General features: G+C 44.9%; 1 long non-coding RNA gene across 2 annotated transcripts; it reads right to left on the bottom strand.

Moving 5' to 3' along the window:
• Positions 1-610: 610 nt before the first annotated feature.
• On the bottom strand, positions 611-3,163 carry LOC140193362 (uncharacterized). 2 transcript variants are annotated; one of them, XR_011884757.1, is made up of 3 exons: positions 2,486-3,163; positions 1,218-1,542; positions 611-1,011 (listed from the first exon to the last, which is right to left on the bottom strand). It is a non-coding gene; the product is annotated as an uncharacterized lncRNA (long non-coding RNA). The 2 variants fall into 2 exon arrangements; XR_011884756.1 differs by having other exon boundaries at positions 611-1,542.
• Between the last annotated feature and the right edge of the window lie 11,620 nt (positions 3,164-14,783).

The raw sequence follows: 14,783 nt of genomic DNA, 5'->3' as shown, positions 1-14,783 counted from the left end.
TTGTGTAGGATTAGACCACATCAGTTCCCATTTCTCTTCACTGTGTCTTTTGTTCTTAGGTTCACAGCATCTCCTCTTCCACCCAACCACCACCTCCGCCCCCCCATCCACCCCCCCCCCCCCCGGCAACTCTTTCTCTGAAAGCTAAAATTCTGTTACTGGAAATTAGTTCAAACGGGAAAACAAAAGGAAAACTACACGTAGAGACAGAGGCGAAAAGGAGCGTGAAGGAAAGGAAGGGTAATGATGAGAACAGGAGAATTGATAGTGACGAAATTATACTCCAAAAACAGACAGTTTTGTCCGAATTGGGAAGAAGGAGTGACAGGTTCGCCTCAACATTCAATTTCAGCATGGCGAGGGTGAGATGCAAAGGGGATTTTTCTGGGATGCTGAGGCTAGGGTACCGTCGGGATCGGCTGTAAATAGCCGTTTTGTATCTGTAAGGCAACACACACAAAATGCTGGAACAACTGAGCAGATAGGGAGCAACTTTGGAAAAGAGTGAACATCTAACTATTCAGGCAGACAACCTTCAGTAACTGTGTTCATCATACCGTTTCCGTTTGCTCACAAGTGGGAGTACAGAATAGGGACATGAAAGCAGCTGAATTGTACTACTGCACAGCATTTATTTATATCGTTTAATGAGTTTCAAAATCCAGTTCAGTGGGTATATCACCGCATTCTTGAGGTCCTCTCGGAATTTGCTCTGAGTCAGGGCGTAAATACACGTGTTGGTGCAGGAACTGAGAATTTCCAGCATTCCCGATGTCTCTTCTACAATGTAAACAGGATTCATGACAGAATAATAAACAAAACTCATTGAAATCCGTTGATAGATATAAAATACCAAACGTGTTCCCCACAACAGTATGAAACTACCGGTTATGCTGAAGAGCAAAACGATGGATTTGCGTCGGTTCTCCATCTTCCGGTCCTTGTCATTCTCTCCACTCTTTTGTCCCCGGAGTCCCCTGCGGGCTTGACTGGCCGCAAGAATCCGCCTGGCTGTCAGAATATTGAACAACAAAATCAGAAAGAATGGGACACAAGGGGTAAAAATGCGGTGAAACAACTCAAATACCGCCCAAGAAGGAGAGTATTTGTAGCTCGATGTAAGAACACAATACCAGGGAACACCATCAATTATTACAAGAGGTTCAGAAGTAAAGCCCCAGGGGATACTCCCCAAACAGGCCAACACACTCACTGACCCGATAACCACAGCCGCCGTTCTCTCGGTGCAGTATTTTGTTTTCAGCTTCTGACAGCAAATAGCCATAAATCGATCGACGGTGAAAGCGACCGTTAGCCAGACAGAGTTCGCAGCGCTCGCAAAAATCAACCATCTGGCGAGACTGCACACAGGAGTAATGAACAGGAATGATTGTGGAAAATAAATCCAAGCAGTCCACATCAGCAGCGGTTGCGAGATAACGACCAGGAGATCGGCCGCTGCCATTCCCACCAGGTAGCGAGTAACACATTTGGAGAGACCGCACTTCCCCCGGGAAAGGATTACGATCGCCACCAGGTTCGCTGGAAGAGAGACAGGAAATAGCAAATTGAGAAAAAACTGAGCAGAACCCAATGCAGCAGTTTTCGGGGATCATGTAATATTTGGACTTTAATGCCGCATTTAGCGGTAGAAGGGTGAAGAAATGTCGAAGAGCTGACTGAGTTTATGCATAAAAATAAAGCCAAATGATTTGAATTCAGATTCCTTTCTGATGACCAAAATGTGAAGAGGCAGCGGAAAGATAAAGCAAGGTAACCTCAGAGTCAGTACTGGTTGAAACATTTTCTATCGGCGTCATCCGCGTCTGATATGAATGAAATTAATAAATCTGGACGCTGATGGCGGGATTCTGGCATTAGACAATCATCAACTTCCATGCAACTCCCTGTCAGCGACAGAATAGCCGAAGGACGAAACAGAAACAGGAAATCCCGGAACCACTCATCCAGGCAAAATAGAATATGTGGGAAAGCAGTTAGCGTGTATTTTGTTTGAACTGTTTACAGAGAGCCCCTGTGACACGACTTTCTCTTTCTATAGATGCTACTTTGTGCCTCCAGCATGCCCCGTGTTTGTTCCCTATTCCAGCATTTCTCACCTCGCTGATTTTACAACAGAACATTGTCCGAGGCAGCAGTCACAGCGTAGACTGATACAGTCTCACAGATATACTCGAAGCCTCCGACTGAATCCATCACAGGGAAGCCGGGGAGAGGGATTCAACGTCCAGTAGCAGACTCGGTGACGCAGTGCAATGTCTGTAGAGGGGTCAGATGTGGATATGATAGAATACACTTCACAGTATTGATCAGCAGCGACGTCATTGTGTTGTCCATCAACTGTTTTATTTTCTGTCACACCGCACACATTTACTAAAAATCCTCAAGTTCCATGCTGCAGCATAGAACTCATCACATTTCCTAAATCGTTATCACTAATCGATGGTTTGATCATTACACGTACCTCACACGACCGCTGACATACCAATGCAGACAATCAATTGTTATCATCTCCACAGCAGTATAAACACAATATTGGCAAATGCAGTGTAGCTGCTTCGAGACCAAAAGCACAGAGACCCGAGCATTACATCATTGAAACACAAACCGCTGGAAGAAATCCGCCTGCCCCACTGAGGTCCACCGATGATTTCTACAGCGTTTTATTTTTAGATCCAGACATCAGAATCCACAGTGGCTGGTTTCGATTCCATTCCGAGAATGCCGAACACTAGGACTGAACATGTGACCGTGGAAACCAGCGACAGAAACGATTACAACGTTGGCATTTAACTTCAATTCCCACCAACGGCAGCCGATTCTGCGGCTTACCGGGAATTCCAAAGGCTGAAATAAATGGATAGTAAACTTCTCCTATCCGTAAAAGGACTGGATACCCCATTTCAGTAATAATCTGCCAATTGTCTTGCTTCTGAACTCACAGCTCCTTCAGCAACTCTGAGCTAATGCATTCAAACCGGCTCTGATTTATACAAAGGATCAGTCTCCAGAGATACGGTTATGCCGCTGACGAACTGACAACAGTCACTTGAATAAACATGGTAATTCAACACCATTCATTGTCTCTGATGTCAATATTCAGCCGACTGAAGACAAGCACTTCTAAATTCCTAGGCATTACCTCAGCGGTACTCACCTCGGGAAAGGAAATCTGCGTGACCCACTGAGGTCTATCGATGAATCCTACAGCAGTTTATTTTTAGATCCAGATTTCAGAATCCACAGAGGCTGGTTTCGATTCCATTCCGAGAATGCTGAATACCAGGACTGGACATGTGGCAGTGGAAACAACCCTGCTGACTCTCACAGCTATCTGGACTATTCCTCTTCTCACCCTGTCTCTTCTCGCAATTCCTCCGTCTCCGCCGCATCTGCTCTCAGGATGAGGCTTTTCATTCCAGGATGAAGGAGATGTCCTCCTTTTTTAAAGAAAGGGGGTTCCCTTCCTCCACCATCAACTCTGCTCTCAAACGCATCTCCCCCATTTCACACACATCTGCTCTCACTCCATCTTCCCGCCACCCAACTAGGAATAGGGTTCCCCTCGTCCTCACCTACCACCCCACCAGCCTCCGGATCCAACATATAATTCTCCGTAACTTCCGCCACCTCCGACGGGATTCCACCACTAAGCACATCTTTCCCTCTCCCCCCGCCCTCCACTCTCTGCTTTCTGCAGGGATCGCTCCCTACACGACTCCCTTGTCCATTCGTCCCCCCCCCCCCCGGCCCCCATCCGTCCCCACGATCTCCCTCCTGGTACTTATCCTTGTAAGCAGAACAAGTGCTACACATGCTCTTACACTTCCTCCCTCACTACCATTCAGGACCCCAGACAGTCCTTCCAGGTGAGGCGACACTTCACCTGTCAGTCGGCTGGGGTGATATACTGCGTCCGGTGCTCCCGATGCGGCCATCTATATGTTGGTGAGACCCGACGCAGACTGGGAGATTATTTCGCTGAACACCTACGCTCTGTCCACCAGAGAAAGCAGGAGCTCCCAGTGGCCACACATTTTAATTCCACGTCCCATTCCCATTCTGATTTGTCTATCCCCGGCCTCCTCTACTGTAAAGATAAAGCCACACTCAGGTTGGAGGAACAACACCTTATATTTCGTCTGGGTAGCCTCCAACCTGATGGCATGAACATTGACTTCTCAAACTTCCGCTAATCCCCTAGCTCTCCCTCGTACCCCGTCCGTTATTTATCTATTTATATACACACATTATTTTTCCCTCTCTACTTTTTCCCCCTCAGTCCCTCTCACTATACCCCTTGTCCATCCTCTGGGCTTCCCCGTCCCGCACTTCTTTCTCCCTAGGCCTCCTGTCCCATGATCCTCTCATATCCCCTTTGCCAATCACCTGTCCAGCTCTTGGCGCCATCCCTCCCCCTCCTGTCTTCTCCTATCATTTTGGATCTCCCCCTCCCCCTCCCACTTTCAAATCTCTTATTAGCTCTTCATTTAGTTAGTCATGACGAAGGGTCTCGGCCTGAAACATCGACTGTACCTCTTCCTAGAGATGCTGCCTGGCCAGCTGCATTCAACAGCAACATTTATGTGTGTTCTATTGAAAAGAATGTCGGAGTTCTATTGACAAAGACCCGAAGCAGCCACATTTACAGATTTCAATTTTGTCTTCGCTAATTATCCATTTGTAAACAGAGGTCAATGACACGTCCAACTCCCAACTTCTGTCCCTGCGGTTTTGCACTTTCAACATCATCCTGGCCAAACACACACACACACACACACACACACACACACACAAGATGGCGGCGATCAGATGACCACAATGCTGATGTACAAAACATGAGATAATCTGCAGATGCTGGAAATTCAAGGCAACACATGCAAAGTGCTGGCAAAGCTCAAGAATGTTGACATGTTACTGATGTAATAGGCGTTTAAGAGCATCAAATGAAAATTACGAAGAAATGCTTCGATCGGCAAAGGAATGAGAAGACCACTTAAATATTAAAAACAGGACTCCAAATTCTGATTTGATGGAGACGGACGTGAAAGCACAGGGGAACATCTGGAGAAATTTCAGAAGCGCTCGCTCGCTGCTGTTGTTACGGCGCGGTCGGGAATCTTCCGGAGGGAAGACCTCAAAATCCCCGGCTTTGCCTGCTGTTGGCGACCGAGATTGAGGTCGAATCGTTCGTACAGAGATGGCGCTCAGTACTTGGTGTCGGAGAGCTGATTCGGAGGCTCGAAGCTTTCGGATGACTCAGAGACGGATTGTGATCGGGCATGGCAGGGAGAGTTTTTCTTCCTTCTCCCGTCTGCGTGAGATGAGGTACATTTGAGAGACGTTGAACTTTTACTGTGCACATGGGCTTCTTCATCAAGTTACAGTATTGTTGCACTGCTGTAACTATATGTTATAATTCTGCAGTTTTGTCAGTTTTTTCCAGTCTTGGCTTGTCCTGTGTTTTGTGATATCACACCGGAGGAAATATTGTATCCTTTCTTAATGCATGCATTACTAAATGACAGTAAAAGAGGACTGCATGTCTTCATAATCTAATAAATTGGGAGGTGAATCGACGCAGGATGGCTGAAAGTGAATGAAAGAAAGACAAGCATCAGATGCAATGTTATATATGTGTGAAAGAGAGAGAGAGAGTCAGACCGACAGACTGACAATGGCACAGGCTGCAATGGCCGCTTCACAGAACCACATGACATTTACCTCTCCCTCACTGACCGAGTTTCTTTCTCATACCCACAGGAAAAAACAAACTGCAATCAACTATGATATTCCCTCCTGTCGAGGCACCAGATCAGCCGCTCTTGTCTGACACAGAAGGTACGTTACAGAGCACAGAGACACCAACAGCTCATCAGTTCCACAGTTTCAGACAGCAGAGATATTCAGATTCAGTCCCACACTGAACCCAAGATCCCGACACAGGTCACCAATACAACGGTTACACTGAACCACAGATGGGTAATATTCCCATTGTATTCTATACCAGTATCTTACAGGTAGAGACACAGACCAAATCCCCAAATACTCACTGGGGCTGGCAGAGTCAGTGTGGACTCAGGATTGGACAAACAGACGTTTAATTGAGAGCTGATGAATGTGGTATTAGAAGAACCTAAGAAAGGATCGGATAAGCACATGGGGTTCGGGACACTATGCCTGTGTGAGAATTAGTCAGTAGGTGAAGGTCAGATAGAGGAAGTAAATGGAACACGTTCAAAATTTAGGTGACTCAGGGTTTGTGGCTGAGACCCCAGCTGTTCATAGTCTACATTGGCGATTTGGATGTGAGGACCAACTTTATTATATCCCTGTTGGCTGTTGTACAGAGCTGAAAGGCAAGGTTTGAGAAGGGCGCAGCGAGAGTTTGGGGATGCAGACAGAAGTGACAGAGTGAAGATGTGGCAGACAGACAGAATATGGGGGAATGCGAGGCCATTCATTCCCAGAGGAACAAACTAGAAAATCCACATTTACATGGGGACAGAGTGACCGGTTCATAGGGACCCGACAGTCCTCGTCAACAAATCACTAATAGTTAACATTCACGTATTGCAAATAATTAGGGAGCCAAATGATATTCTGTGCCGTGATACAGGAGGATTGGAGAAGAGGTATAGAGATGTCTGACTGGGAGGGTCCTACAGGGTGTGGTGAGAATGTACGTTGAATATTAGTTCCAGGTTTTGCCGCATTTCCTTGGGAAAGTTATCCCTATTGAAGAGAGGGTGCGGAGACTATTCCTCACGCTGACAGGTCTCGTTCCTGGGAGGACACACTTGCTGCGTGCGGGGAGACTGAATCTGTATTCTCCGGAATTGTGAGCAGAATTGCTGGCTTATTTCAGGTCATTCAGACCAATTGCAGGGAGAATGTTTCCCCTGAATGATAATTTTAATACCATGTGTCACAGCCCCAGAATGAAGGAACGGATATTCAGGAAGGAGTGGAAAACAAATGTCCTTAATCAGTGATTCTTTCTCCAGTTAAAACATACAACAGTGCAGGAAAGGAGAAGGCTATTTGGTCTGTGATGTTGGGCTGATGTAATTAAGCCTCATTAAACTAATCCCTCTGCCTGAATGCACATTGAATATTATTTCCAGGTCTAATCACAGTTCCTCACACTGACTTGACTGCTTCAAGAGATAGCAAGCTGTCTGTCTGAGGGGAGAGTGAATGAGCTAGGCCTGTATTTTCTGGAATTGTGAGGAGAATTGATGGATTCTTCCAGATAATTTGGACCGATGGCTGGGAGGACGTTTCCCCTGAATGAGAATTCTATTACCATCGGTCACAGACTCAGAATGAAGGAACTGATATTCAACATGAAGTGGAAAATAAATTTCCCTCATCAGTGATTATTTCTCCAGTTAGACATTGTAGGACAGGAAGAGACAATTCAGTCTGTGATGTTGGGTTGATATGATTTAGCCGATGATGCCTAATTATACTAATCATCCTGCCTGCGTGTTGTCTATATCTGTCCTTTCTCTGTGTGTTTGTTTGTCTATCACAGAATCTGAAACACACCACTGCCTTCACTACCAAGCTAGAAATACATTCCAGAAACCGCAACTCTCAGCTTTGTTTTATATTAAACATTTCTCCGCAGACCTCCTTTGAACATTTTCCTCTCTCACCTTAACTGCGTGTCCTCTGTTATACGGTATTTTGATATTGTGAGAAAGATCACAGTTGCCTACCGCATTTATGACTCCTATAGGCCTCTCTATCTCCCCTTGGTAGCTGCCATTCTGGAAAGAATAACACAAGTTCTTGCAAATCCTCCTTATAGATCTCCTCCCTATAAACCTCTTCTTTCCCCTCTCCAAAGCCTTGGCCTCCTTCTTGTAATGGGGCGACTGCAAACTCCAGATGCAACCTAACCAGAGATTGATAAAGCTGTAACATCACTTCCTTTTATGACAACAATGATCCTCTCAGTTCTCCCCTTGGCTCCCACCACTCCGGAAAGAACAATCCAACTTTGTGCAACTCCACCTTCTAGATCTCCTCCTAAAGGTCCTCATTACAACCTCTTCTATGCCTTTTCCAAATCCTCGGCATCCATCTGATATGGAGCGACCGAAACTAAGTGCAATACCCCACGTGCAATCTGACCAGAGTTCTATAGAAAACCAGAGTTTTCCGGTCAAGAGGAACCTACGGGTGGGCTGAGTCTGCGATGTCCCGACAAGCAATAGGTGGGAGAACTGCTGGAGGATGTTTGTTCTGCACCCGGACAGGTGGATACAGTGATCAGCCGAAGTGAATGGCCACAGCACTTCCTCCCTCGAACACAAGGAGCTGGACTCCCGTCGTGGACTGAGAGGTTCATACACAGAGCCAGACGTAAGATCACCCACCTCCCCACCACAGGCCGTGGAGACATCTGTGGGACCACATTGCGATTTCCTCCCCCTATCCAGACAGGTAAATGTGGCAGCCCACACCCCTGTAGCCACGTCCACCTTGACCTTGGCGGAAAGCATCCTGATATCATGGCTTGGTACAGCAAAATACTCCTCCTGTGACTGTGAGAAACTGCAGAGGGTTACGACCACATCTCAGCATGTCACGGAAACCAATCTCCCCTCCGTGGACTCGGTCTTCACTTCCCACTGCCTTGTAGAGCAGCCAGTATAATCACTCACCCCGGACATCCTGTCTCCCCTCTAACCGGACAGAAGATACCAAAGCCTGAAAGCTCACACTGCCAGGCTCATGGACAGTCTGTTATAAGGACCATGATTATGTTTTATAATATTCTTATGCGATAAGAATATCCCTACTATAACTAGATGGACTCGACCTCAATGTACTGGATTAGCATCTTGCACCTTATTGTCCATCTGGCCAGTGATGTAGTGGCATCCGCACTGGACTTCGGGGGAGGAATGATCCTGGATTAGAATCCAACCATCTTCTTCCAAAACAGACACAAATGCTGGAGAGACGCTCTCTCGGTCGACATCTCTCTCATAGGACACGAATATATATATATTTTTTACTTCTTTTATGTCTGTTTTTTTTTTATCTTTAATGTGTTTCTGGGACAGGTAAAGGCTGCGATTTACAGCCTGGAGATGGTTTGAGTGATCCAGCGCTTTGCTGGCTCCGAGAAGATTCTGTGACAGGAGCGCGCACTCGGACGACCTCGATGAGAAGAAACTTTGAGTCGTGGCGGGAACCGCTGTTCGACTCCGTATTGCCGTTTAACAAGTTGCCGTCCAATGCGCCACAATATCGTTATTGTTTAACTGCACTGCACTTTATCTCTTTATCTGAGGCAGTTATACTCGATTCTGCGTTCTGTTATTGATTTACCTTGTTCTACCGCAGTGCACAGTGTAGTGTTCTGATTGTTGTGTACGGTACTCAAGACAAGACTGTCACTGTCCCTCGGTACAGGTGTCAACAATAAACCAATCTTGCAAGGTACATCAAGGCGCATTGATCTTCTTGTCTGCCATTGCTGGTTTATTCCAGATTATTTAGAAGCTCGGGATTAATAGACTGTTATCCGCTACCCTCCCAGGTGTTTAAGCACATGTATCCCACTGCCTCACTGCCAGGACTGTGAGTGGTGACAGGAGTGGCTGACGAAACAAAGATCCTTCCTACAACACCTGAGCCTGAACCCCTAAACTTGAACCCCACACGCTTCTTCCTGATGTGCTCCTTCCCTTCTCTAGTCTGCAGGTCACCCTTGGACAACGAGTAGCAGATGCTTAACCTACCCCACCCCTTCCACCATGGGAGCATATCCCCAAAAATGGGAGACAGCATGGTCTCCGTCGTCCATCCATCCTGATTGGTTCATCCTCATTCAATCAGTTTTCTGGTGCCCCATCTTATTTACAATCAAATTCCAGACTTACTACCCCATTAAACATTTAATGACCATGCAGGAAGAGTTCAGTTTGATTTTAGAATAGGTTAAAAGTGAACAAAGGTATGCAAGTCAACAAAATGGTGAAGGCCTGTTTTTATTGACACGCCTGTCATTATTGGTTGGAGAAGGTCAACAGCAGCTCCATGAAACATTCCGGTTTCCACTTGGAATACAGTTGTGCAATTCCGATCTTCCTAAGGTGACTTTCAAAATGTACAGGTAAGATTTACCAGGATGTTGCCTGCCCCAAGGTTTATAAACAGAGTTTAGAGTTTCAACAATCATGGGCTTTTATTGGAATGCTCGGGGCTGAGAGAAATCTTGATAGAACTTGATAAAATTATGGAGAAATTATCATGTAGACCGGGGTTGCCAACTTTTTTTTTCTTAACAGCCAAAACCATTAACCAAGGAGTCCGTGATCATGCAGGGGATGGGAGGGAGAGTTCAAGAAGAGTTGGGCAAGTTTTTCTGTCGATTTTCCCCAGTAATCAATATCATCCTGTAACCCAAGACTATCCTACCGATGGACATGGCCACCATATATTATGTTATCTGCAATCTGTTTAGATTGGTTCCCATTGTCATAAAGTTATCTGGAAACATTTGTGCATTATTCTGTGTCTTTACTACATTGACTTTCACAACGTAGATAAATGAGCATAATGTCACACTGAAGTAAAGTGGGAACATATGCCTTGTATCAACAGATGCAGAAACAATTACTGAAACAGATAAGAATGTCATGAATGCATCTGTCCTTGCATTCCATCATTGACAACTTACTGGCCTTTGCAGAATGGAAGCACCTATGTACTTGAACAAAAAATCCTACAAAAAGTAAAGGATACAGCCTAATCAGTCAGCGATAAAGGCCTCCCAGCTATTCTGCACATCTACATGAAGTGCTATGGCAGGAAAGCTGCCGCTGTCAACAGGAACACCTAACATCAAGGACAGGTTCAGAAACAGTTACCACCCTTCAACCATCAGGCTCTTGCACCAAAGGGGATAACTTTACTCAACTTCACCTCCTCCATCAGTGAAATGTTTCCTGAACCAATTGATACATTTTCAAGAGCTCTTCATCTCATGTTTTCAATATTCAGCACGTTTTTATTTATTATGATCATCTCTTCATTTTGTATTTACACAGTTTGTTGTCTTCTGCATTCTGGTGAACACCTTAGTTGGGCGGTCTTTCATTGATTTGGTTATGATTGTTATTCTATTGATATGCAAGAAAGTAAATCTCAGGATTGTTTATGGTAACATATATGTGGTTTAATAATAGAATTTACTTTAAAATTGGAAAAAAAATAACTTGTTTATCAAAAAGATGTAGGAAATGCAGAAGAAAGACTGCATGGATAATTATGCATTTTTTACTTAGATTACCCCACTGTCCCAGATTCCCCACCACCATCCCCACCCCATCAATACATTGAATGGAATAATACATGCATGACCATAATCCAGTATCTTCTGTATCAACTCTTTTCCATCTTCCTGCTTTCTCTGTTCCGTTTATCTTCTGCACTTAGACAGGACGTACTTACAGGGTGTCAGCTCTATCAGCATCTCACGTAGCTGTCTGTGGATCAGGGCAATTGATGATGAGAAATGGGTGAAGAAACATGGTTAATTTGCACTCGTAGGCTCATGACCTCCAGCCAGACAGCAGAGAGCTTTCCTCCACTCACCATCATCCACAGAAATCCATCACTTAACACCAAGAGAATCCCCTTCCTTCACACCAAGACCCACATCCCCAAAACACTGCGAGACTTAATTGCTTCCAAATCAGATTATTCATGTTCCTCATTAATCACCAACCAACTTTTCCCTCACCAGAGAAAATCACCTTCCAAAACACTAGAGAACACCCCTCCCTCACGGTTCATGGAAATCTCCCTGTGTGTACGCCAGGGGAATCAACTTCCACATCACACCAAGGAATCCTGTTTTCCAAACCTGTGAAGATCCCTCACTCTGCATACAAGACTATCCTTTCCTCTGTAATCAGACACAAATCTTTGATGGAACAAACCAACTCGCACAAATAGTACCTAAAATAATTCACTAAATTAATCACAGTCTGTCAGTGCAGGGATTACACTCGTGTGACGTAATGGCTTGTTCAAAATCTTTATTTTTAAATCTGTTGAAATCTGTCACTTTGGAGTGGCTAAGTGGTATTTCAAATCACAGACTTAATATTTTGTTCATAGAGATCGTCTGTGGTGTCTGGGGTCAAATCACTGGATGGACAAAATGTCTGAAATGTGGGTTAGGTACGGCACTGTGCAGAAAATATTGTACACGGTCATTGCCGCCACTGGAGTTCCTGGTGAGTGAGCAGAGCAAGTCATGTTTGGGGTGTCCGTGTGTTAGATGGAGCAAACCTGTTTATAATAATTTTAAAAACTAGATGTAATTTAACTCCTTCTTACGGAATATGTATTCCAATTTCCCTTGACTCGGGAGAAAACAGATCTCCATCTCAAACCAATTATTCAGAAAAAAAAACAAGGGAGTATTTCCTACTCCCTCAATATAGCAAATTCCATAAACCCCATCCCCAGAAAAAAAAACAAGGGAGCATTTCCTACTCCCTTAATATAGGATATCCCATAAGCCCCTCCAGACAGGTAAATTAATTTTCCTACATCAGACTGCCTTTCTCATTGCAATGTATTCTTGTCTCTCAAATAGAGCCACACTTGTCTTCCCCATACCTTCCTGTTTCCTTTATACTTCCAACAAAGGTTCTTTGAGATGAAGCATTAAGTCTGGTTGTCCTTCCCAGTGCTGCCTGTTCTGAAGGGTGTTTCCAGTTTTTTTTTGTGTGCATTCTCACCCATCTTTCTACACCACAGGAAATCCAAAATTCAAAAGAGTTGGATTCCCATCAATAGCCCACCCATAACTGCATATTGCATTTGCAAATCCAGTAGAACTGTAATTTCCTTTACACAAATTGGGAGATAATTGTCCCTCCAAAATTGAAGGAAACACTTCAACTAGTACACAGATAACCTCCTACTCTGCAAATCAGAGGAACCTAATCTGCTCAAAGTGAAGGGAAAACCATGCCATCACAGATACACTAACAGCGGGAAGTGGCCGTTCACCTGCTCCATGTGTGTGAAGAGGCTCATTCAGTTAACCCACCTTGTGATGCTCCGGTGAATTCACAATAAATAGAGGCCACATTTCTGTCCGGAGTGAACAAAGAGTTTTACTCAATCATCCCAGCTGCTGCAACAGCAGCAACTTCACATCAGGGAGGAAGTTCAAATCAGCTCTATGTCAAATGTTTAACCATCACGGTGACTGAAGGCAGCTGCAGGTTCATGAGGAACTGTTACTGTCAGATTCTGCAGTTCTTGCGGCTGCTCATCGCACCCAGGACTGAACCCTGGTCACTGAGCATTGGAGGAGTCCGTTCTGCTGATGTTAGCCTTAAACTAGACTGGTGTTTAATATTCTGGATCTATGAAAGATAAAACAGTTCTATATTCACTCCCGTGTCTCAGGTACTTGCTGTCTCTACCACATTCACAATGTACACTAGAGAGGCCACTCGGCCCATCTGGTCCCTGCCAATGTTTCATGTTCCATATCAGTATATCAATATCTATCCCTGTCGTTCCCCTCTCACTCTCCCTGTGATGACAGTTTACAACTAGTCACCACCCCGTGGGATAGGAAATTTCCCTTGAATATTATGGAATCATGGAAATTTACAGCACATTACAGACCCTTTGGGTCCGTTATTCCGACCATGTAACTTACTCTAGAAACAGCGAGAATTACCCTATCGCATAGGCCTCTATTTTCCTAATCTCCATGTACCTATCTAAGAGTCTCTTAAAAGACCCTGTTGTATCCACCTCGACCACCGTTGCTGGCAGTGCATTCCACACACACTACTCTTTGTTTAAAAAACTTAGCTCTGACATCTCATCTGTACCTACTTCCAAGCAGCTTTAAACCATGTCCCTCGTGTTAGTCATTTCAGCCCTGGGACAAGCCTCTGGCTATCTACCCGACCAATGCTTCTCATCATCTTATACACCTGCATGAATTTCCTGCATGATTTTCTCCAGACTGAATAAGACAATGAGCTCACTGTGGTTTTGCCGTTCCCCAGGGCTCTGGACTAAGGTGGTTAAACTCCTTCTTTCCTGCTCTTTTTAACTTTTTGGGCCGTTTTCACTAATTTCAAACGACTGTGCCATCGACAGCTGGGTTGTTGCAATGCACTGCTGAAGTCTGACAGCAGACTAGAGAGTGAATCTTCGATGGACCAGAGTCAGACCCCAAGGGTTGCCAGCCTGAGTCAGGGGTTTGGGGTTCCAGAAAGAGATGGGACCGAGAGTTTACAAGGAGGGGGGAGAAGAGGAATCAGATCAGCTGGATGTGGCTACAAATGAAAGATCAAAAACATTTGGAAGCTGGTTGATCAAAAAAAAAGTGGTTAATTTCTGCAAAATACTGGTGGAAATCAACAGATCAGGCAGTCAATGTGGAGAGGAACAAATAAGCAACGGTTAGGCCGAACCCCTTCAGCATGCATTGGCTGTGTACACCTCTGCTTAGTTGCTGCCTGAACTGCAGAGTTCCTCCAGCATTTTGTGTGAATGTGTCCACATCTCCTGTAACAGCAGAATCTCTTGTGTTTTATATCTGCAGTTGTAAGAACGTTCTACTTTGGCATTAAACATGCGGAACGTTTGCTGATGTTAAGTGTAATGTTTTATGGGAGCTGCATTCTGTGTTAAACGAGCTGCTGAGTTTTCTACACACAAAAACTGAGGTATGTACTTGAACCGGTGCT

Source organism: Mobula birostris, unplaced genomic scaffold (assembly GCF_030028105.1).
Source record: "Mobula birostris isolate sMobBir1 unplaced genomic scaffold, sMobBir1.hap1 scaffold_532, whole genome shotgun sequence".
NCBI classification, from domain to species: Eukaryota; Metazoa; Chordata; class Chondrichthyes; order Myliobatiformes; family Myliobatidae; genus Mobula; species Mobula birostris.
The sequence above is the reverse complement of the archived record's forward strand: the minus strand, read 5'-3'. Positions and strand labels throughout refer to the sequence as shown.